Raw genomic sequence first — 8,872 nt, 5'->3', positions numbered from 1 at the left:
CGCCGTTTTTCATCATTTTTGAGGATTTGAAAAAAAAAAAAAAAAAAAAAAACATGGGTTATAGCCCATCGTTTTTTTTAATTTTGGAAGAAAAAAAATGACCTCGTTTTTCATCATTTTTGAACATGGGCTATAGCCCATACCGTACGGCATACTATAGCACGCCGTTTTTCATCATTTTTGAGGATTTGAAAAAAAAAAAAAAAAAAAAAAAACATGGGTTATAGCCCATCGGTTTTTTTAATTTTGGAAGAAAAAAAATGACCTCGTTTTTCATCATTTTTGAACATGGGCTATAGCCCATACCGTACGGCATACTATAGCACGCCGTTTTTCATCATTTTTGAGGATTTGAAAAAAAAAAAACAAAAAAAAACATGGGTTATAGCCCATCGTTTTTTTTTATTTTGGAAGAAAAGAAATGACCTTGTTTTTCATCATTTTTGAACATGGGCTATAGCCCATACCGTACGGCATACTATAGCACGCCGTTTTTCATCATTTTTGAGGATTTAAAAAAAAAAAAAAAAAAAAAAAACATGGGTTATAGCCCATCGTTTTTTTTTATTTTGGAAGAAAAAAAATGACCTCGTTTTTCATCATTTTTGAACATGGGCTATAGCCCATACCGTACGGCATACTATAGCACGCCGTTTTTCATCATTTTTGAGGATTAAAAAAAAAAAAAAAAAAAAAAAACATGGGTTATAGCCCATCGTTTTTTTTTATTTTGGAAGAAAAAAAATGACCTCGTTTTTCATAATTTTTGAACATGGGCTATAGCCCATACCGTACGGCATACTATAGCACGCCGTTTATCATCATTTTTGAGGATTTGAAAAAAAAAAAAAAAAAAAAAACATGGGTTATAGCCCATCGTTTTTTGAAATTTCGAAAAAAAAAAATAACCTTGTTTTTCATCATTTTTGAACATGGGCTATAGCCCATACCGTACGGCATACTATAGCACGCCGTTTTTCATCATTTTTGAGGATTTGAAAAAAAAAAAAAAAAAAAAAAACATGGGTTATAGCCCATCGTTTTTTTTAATTTTGGAAGAAAAAAAATGACCTCGTTTTTCATCATTTTTGAACATGGGCTATAGCCCATACCGTACGGCATACTATAGCACGCCGTTTTTCATCATTTTTGAGGATTTGAAAAAAAAAAAAGAAAAAAAAAAACATGGGTTATAGCCCATCGTTTTTTTTAATTTTGGAAGAAAAAAAATGACCTCGTTTTTCATCATTTTTGAACATGGGCTATAGCCCATACCGTACGGCATACTATAGCACGCCGTTTTTCATCATTTTTGAGGATTTGAAAAAAAACAAAAAACAAAAAAACATGGGTTATAGCCCATCGTTTTTTTTTATTTTGGAAGAAAAGAAATGACCTCGTTTTTCATCATTTTTGAACATGGGCTATAGCCCATACCGTACGGCATACTATAGCACGCCGTTTTTCATCATTTTTGAGGATTTGAAAAAAAAAAAAAAAAAAAAAACATGGGTTATAGCCCATCGTTTTTTTTTATTTTGGAAGAAAAAAAATGACCTCGTTTTTCATAATTTTTGAACATGGGCTATAGCCCATACCGTACGGCATACTATAGCACGCCGTTTTTCATCATTTTTGAGGATTTGAAAAAAAAAAAAAAAAAAAAAACATGGGTTATAGCCCATCGTTTTTTGAAATTTCGGAAAAAAAAAATAACCTTGTTTTTCATCATTTTTGAACATGGGCTATAGCCCATACCGTACGGCATACTATAGCACGCCGTTTTTCATCATTTTTGAGGATTTGAAAAAAAAAAAAAAAAAAAAAAACATGGGTTATAGCCCATCGTTTTTTTTAATTTTGGAAGAAAAAAAATGACCTCGTTTTTCATCATTTTTGAACATGGGCTATAGCCCATACCGTACGGCATACTATAGCACGCCGTTTTTCATCATTTTTGAGGATTAAAAAAAAAAAAAAAAAAAAAAACATGGGTTATAGCCCATCGTTTTTTTTTATTTTGGAAGAAAAAAAATGACCTCGTTTTTCATAATTTTTGAACATGGGCTATAGCCCATACCGTACGGCATACTATAGCACGCCGTTTATCATCATTTTTGAGGATTTGAAAAAAAAAAAAAAAAAAAAAACATGGGTTATAGCCCATCGTTTTTTGAAATTTCGAAAAAAAAAAATAACCTTGTTTTTCATCATTTTTGAACATGGGCTATAGCCCATACCGTACGGCATACTATAGCACGCCGTTTTTCATCATTTTTGAGGATTTGAAAAAAAAAAAAAAAAAAAAAAACATGGGTTATAGCCCATCGTTTTTTTTAATTTTGGAAGAAAAAAAATGACCTCGTTTTTCATCATTTTTGAACATGGGCTATAGCCCATACCGTACGGCATACTATAGCACGCCGTTTTTCATCATTTTTGAGGATTTGAAAAAAAAAAAAGAAAAAAAAAAACATGGGTTATAGCCCATCGTTTTTTTTAATTTTGGAAGAAAAAAAATGACCTCGTTTTTCATCATTTTTGAACATGGGCTATAGCCCATACCGTACGGCATACTATAGCACGCCGTTTTTCATAATTTTTGAGGATTTGAAAAAAAACAAAAAACAAAAAAACATGGGTTATAGCCCATCGTTTTTTTTTATTTTGGAAGAAAAGAAATGACCTCGTTTTTCATCATTTTTGAACATGGGCTATAGCCCATACCGTACGGCATACTATAGCACGCCGTTTTTCATCATTTTTGAGGATTTGAAAAAAAAAACAAAAAAAAAAACATGGGTTATAGCCCATCGTTTTTTTTTATTTTGGAAGAAAAAAAATGACCTCGTTTTTCATAATTTTTGAACATGGGCTATAGCCCATACCGTACGGCATACTATAGCACGCCGTTTTTCATCATTTTTGAGGATTTGAAAAAAAAAAAAAAAAAAAAAACATGGGTTATAGCCCATCGTTTTTTGAAATTTCGAAAAAAAAAAATAACCTTGTTTTTCATCATTTTTGAACATGGGCTATAGCCCATACCGTACGGCATACTATAGCACGCCGTTTTTCATCATTTTTGAGGATTTGAAAAAAAAAAAAAAAAAAAAAAACATGGGTTATAGCCCATCGTTTTTTTAATTTTGGAAGAAAAAAAATGACCTCGTTTTTCATCATTTTTGAACATGGGCTATAGCCCATACCGTACGGCATACTATAGCACGCCGTTTTTCATCATTTTTGAGGATTTAAAAAAAAAAAAAAAAAAAAAAAAACATGGGTTATAGTCCATCGTTTTTTTTAATTTTGGAAGAAAAAAAATGACCTCGTTTTTCATCATTTTTGAACATGGGCTATAGCCCATACCGTACGGCATACTATAGCACGCCGTTTTTCATCATTTTTGAGGATTTGAAAAAAAAAAAAAAAAAAAAAACATGGGTTATAGCCCATCGTTTTTTTTTATTTTGGAAGAAAAGAAATGACCTCGTTTTTCATCATTTTTGAACATGGGCTATAGCCCATACCGTACGGCATACTATAGCACGCCGTTTTTCATCATTTTTGAGGATTTTGAAAAAATGAAAAAATGAAAAAAGATGGGTTATAGCCCATCGTTTTTTGAATTTTTTTTATTGTATAGCAGTGGCTCACAGCCTCAGCCTGATTACCTCAAAAGTCTCATATCTCCCCTGAGCCATAGGCAGTTGCTTTGGCTTAGTGGTTAAGATGTTGGCCTTCAGTGCAGGTGACCTGTGTTCGATTCCTGGGTGTTACACTCTGATGAAAGTGATTCTATGTTCAACTCTTGATTCTTTCAACTTTACTATCTGAAGGCTAACATACAAAAGATACAAAAGGGGTTATTCCGCACAGAGAGTTCATTTTCAAATCCCACTCTTCCTAAAGTTTAATGCTAGTTATTGAGCTTAATTTACTGCTATTCTAGCAGTGGCTCACAGCCTCAGCCTGATTACCTCAAAACTCTAATTGTCGTAGTGGTTAAGATGTTGGCTTTCCACGTGGGAGACCAGGGTTCGATTCCCGGCTGTTACACTATCATATAAAAGAAGACCTCAACAGCGCTAAGAAACATCTGATTAATATGATTCTGTGTTATTTAAACTTTACTAACTGAAGGCTAACGAACAAAAGATCACTTCAAAATTACCAGGAGACTTTGCCTGAGAGTGTCTGACTGATGGTGCAATGGTCTAATCATCAGGCTTTCAGTACAGACATTCCATGTTCAAGTCCTGTTCCTCCTACAGCTCAATGCTGCAGTAATTTGAACTTTTCAAGGCTTGAATGAAAAATAAAAACTCAAAAGCACCAGGAGACATGTGCTGAATGCCCAAAGGTGCCTTGGCGTAATGGTGTGGAGCGCTTGACCCGTTGCCTCTGCTACAGGCAGTTGGCAGGTTCAAGTCCCATGTCATGACATCAAGGTGCTGGAGGACCATCGGGAGAGGGTGCTCTCTCCCCCTGTTTCCTGAGATGTAACGGTTGGGGCTTATGTCTGAAAGAACCCTGTCCAGCTAACCTTTTACCATGAAAATGTCCAATTTAACATACTCTTACCACCTCTCAGTTTGCCCTTTTCCAACTGGCCTGGAAGCCAGACATAAAAGAGGGACTTTCCAACCAAGTTTTGGCCCAGTATGCAAATAGACAGACTATTCTTTCTGTCAGATGATGGGCCAAATTGCTATTTTATTTTTAAACGTTTGACCTAATTCTAATCTGTAAAATTTTAGGTGGACAGGGTTCTTTCAAACATAACCCCCAACTGCTACTTTTCAGGAAACAGGGGGAGAGAGCACCGTCTCCCGATGGTCCTCACTAGTACCTTGCATGGGACTTGAACCTGCAGGCAGGTGGTAGCAGAGGCTACCGATCAAGCACACCACACCATTGAGCTAAGGCACCTTGGGGCAATCAGCAGATGTCTCCTGGTGCTTATGAGTTTTTATTTTTTATTCTAGCCTTGAAAAATTCAAATTACTGCAGCATTGGTTGAGTATTAGTTTTGAACCAGTAACCTTTGGATTATGAACCTCAGATTTATCTTTTGAGCCACATCAGCATGTAAGGTACAATCGGGAACTTATATTTAACCAGCCGTTTAGAATTTAGATGGACAGTGAAAATGTTCTTCAGGAGAATTGAACCCGGAATGTTCTGCTTATAAACCCCAGGTTTATCTACGGTGCCACACTGGCATGTGAGGTACAATCGGGAACTTATATTTAACCATCCGTTTAGAATTTAGATGGACAGTTCTGTTTATAAACGTCTAAAACAAGTCTAAAAATAGACGTGTTTTAGACGTCTGTTTTGAGGATATGAAAAAAAACAAAAAAAAACATGGGTTATAGCCCATCGTTTTTTGAAACTTTGAAAAAAAAAAAAACGTTTTTCATCATTTTTGAACATGGGCTATAGCCCATACCGTACGGCATACTATAGCACGCCGTTTTTCATCATTTTTGAGGATTTGAAAAAAATGAAAAAAAAACAAAAAAAACATGGGTTATAGCCCATCGTTTTTTGAAATTTTGAAAAAAAAAAGAAAACTCGTTTTTCATCATTTTTGAACATGGGCTATAGCCCATACCGTACGGCATACTATAGCACGCCGTTTTTCATCATTTTTGAGGATTTGAAAAAAAAAAAAAAAAAAAAAACATGGGTTATAGCCCATCGTTTTTTGAAATTTTGAAAAAAAAAAAAAAAAAACTCGTTTTTCATCATTTTTGAACATGGGCTATAGCCCATACCGTACGGCATACTATAGCACGCCGTTTTTCATCATTTTTGAGGATTTGAAAAAAAAAACAAAAAAAAAACATGGGTTATAGCCCATCGTTTTTTGAAATTTCAAAAAAAAAAAATAACCTTGTTTTTCATCATTTTTGAACATGGGCTATAGCCCATACCGTACGGCATACTATAGCACGCCGTTTTTCATCATTTTTGAGGATTTGAAAAAAAAAAAAACAAAAAAAAACATGGGTTATAGCCCATCGTTTTTTTTTATTTTGGAAGAAAAAAAATGACCTCGTTTTTCATCATTTTTGAACATGGGCTATAGCCCATACCGTACGGCATACTATAGCACGCCGTTTTTCATCATTTTTGAGGATTAAAAAAAAAAAAAAAAAAAAAAAACATGGGTTATAGCCCATCGTTTTTTTTTATTTTGGAAGAAAAAAAATGACCTCGTTTTTCATAATTTTTGAACATGGGCTATAGCCCATACCGTACGGCATACTATAGCACGCCGTTTTTCATCATTTTTGAGGATTTGAAAAAAACAAAAAACAAAAAAACATGGGTTATAGCCCATCGTTTTTTGAAATTTCGAAAAAAAAAAATAACCTTGTTTTTCATCATTTTTGAACATGGGCTATAGCCCATACCGTACGGCATACTATAGCACGCCGTTTTTCATCATTTTTGAGGATTTGAAAAAAAAAAAAAAAAAAAAAAACATGGGTTATAGCCCATTGTTTTTTTTAATTTTGGAAGAAAAAAAATGACCTCGTTTTTCATCATTTTTGAACATGGGCTATAGCCCATACCGTACGGCATACTATAGCACGCCGTTTTTCATCATTTTTGAGGATTTGAAAAAAAAAAAAGAAAAAAAAAAACATGGGTTATAGCCCATCGTTTTTTTTAATTTTGGAAGAAAAAAAATGACCTCGTTTTTCATCATTTTTGAACATGGGCTATAGCCCATACCGTACGGCATACTATAGCACGCCGTTTTTCATCATTTTTGAGGATTTGAAAAAAAACAAAAACAAAAAAAACATGGGTTATAGCCCATCGTTTTTTTTTATTTTGGAAGAAAAGAAATGACCTCGTTTTTCATCATTTTTGAACATGGGCTATAGCCCATACCGTACGGCATACTATAGCACGCCGTTTTTCATCATTTTTGAGGATTTGAAAAAAAAACAAAAAAAAAAAACATGGGTTATAGCCCATCGTTTTTTTTTATTTTGGAAGAAAAAAAATGACCTCGTTTTTCATAATTTTTGAACATGGGCTATAGCCCATACCGTACGGCATACTATAGCACGCCGTTTTTCATCATTTTTGAGGATTTGAAAAAAAAAAACAAAAAAAAAAACATGGGTTATAGCCCATCGTTTTTTTTTATTTTGGAAGAAAAGAAATGACCTCGTTTTTCATCATTTTTGAACATGGGCTATAGCCCATACCGTACGGCATACTATAGCACGCCGTTTTTCATCATTTTTGAGGATTTGAAAAAAAAAAAAAAAAAAAAAACATGGGTTATAGCCCATCGTTTTTTTTTTTTTTGGAAGAAAAAAAATGACCTCGTTTTTCATAATTTTTGAACATGGGCTATAGCCCATACCGTACGGCATACTATAGCACGCCGTTTTTCATCATTTTTGAGGATTTGAAAAAAAAAAAAAACCTTGTTTTTCATCATTTTTGAACATGGGCTATAGCCCATACCGTACGGCATACTATAGCACGCCGTTTTTCATCATTTTTGAGGATTTGAAAAAAAAAAAAAAAAAAAAAAACATGGGTTATAGCCCATCGTTTTTTTTAATTTTGGAAGAAAAAAAATGACCTCGTTTTTCATCATTTTTGAACATGGGCTATAGCCCATACCGTACGGCATACTATAGCACGCCGTTTTTCATCATTTTTGAGGATTTTGAAAAAATGAAAAAATGAAAAAAGATGGGTTATAGCCCATCGTTTTTTGAATTTTTTTTATTGTATAGCAGTGGCTCACAGCCTCAGCCTGATTACCTCAAAAGTCTCATATCTCCCCTGAGCCATAGGCAGTTGCTTTGGCTTAGTGGTTAAGATGTTGGCCTTCAGTGCAGGTGACCTGTGTTCGATTCCTGGGTGTTACACTCTGATGAACGTGATTCTATGTTCAACTCTTGATTCTTTCAACTTTACTATCTGAAGGCTAACATACAAAAGATACAAAAGGGGTTATTCCGCACAGAGAGTTCATTTTCAAATCCCACTCTTCCTAAAGTTTAATGCTAGTTATTGAGCTTAATTTACTGCTATTCTAGCAGTGGCTCACAGCCTCAGCCTGATTACCTCAAAACTCTAATTGTCGTAGTGGTTAAGATGTTGGCTTTCCACGTGGGAGACCAGGGTTCGATTCCCGGCTGTTACACTATCATATAAAAGAAGACCTCAACAGCGCTAAGAAACATCTGATTAATATGATTCTGTGTTATTTAAACTTTACTAACTGAAGGCTAACGAACAAAAGATCACTTCAAAATTACCAGGAGACTTTGCCTGAGAGTGTCTGACTGATGGTGCAATGGTCTAATCATCAGGCTTTCAGTACAGACATTCCATGTTCAAGTCCTGTTCCTCCTACAGCTCAATGCTGCAGTAATTTGAACTTTTCAAGGCTTGAATGAAAAATAAAAACTCAAAAGCACCAGGAGACATGTGCTGAATGCCCAAAGGTGCCTTGGCGTAATGGTGTGGAGCGCTTGACCCGTTGCCTCTGCTACAGGCAGTTGGCAGGTTCAAGTCCCATGTCATGACATCAAGGTGCTGGAGGACCATCGGAAGAGGGTGCTCTCTCCCCCTGTTTCCTGAGATGTAACGGTTGGGGCTTATGTCTGAAAGAACCCTGTCCAGCTAACCTTTTACCATGAAAATGTCCAATTTAACATACTCTTACCACCTCTCAGTTTGCCCTTTTCCAACTGGCCTGGAAGCCAGACATAAAAGAGGGACTTTCCAACCAAGTTTTGGCCCAGTATGCAAATAGACAGACTATTCTTTCTGTCAGATGATGGGCCAAATTGCTATTTTATTTTTAAACGTTTGACCT

Source organism: Protomyctophum parallelum (genome assembly GCF_964188405.1).
Source record: "Protomyctophum parallelum genome assembly, chromosome: 1".
NCBI lineage: Eukaryota > Metazoa > Chordata > Actinopteri > Myctophiformes > Myctophidae > Protomyctophum > Protomyctophum parallelum.
The sequence above is the reverse complement of the archived record's forward strand: the minus strand, read 5'-3'. Positions refer to the sequence as shown.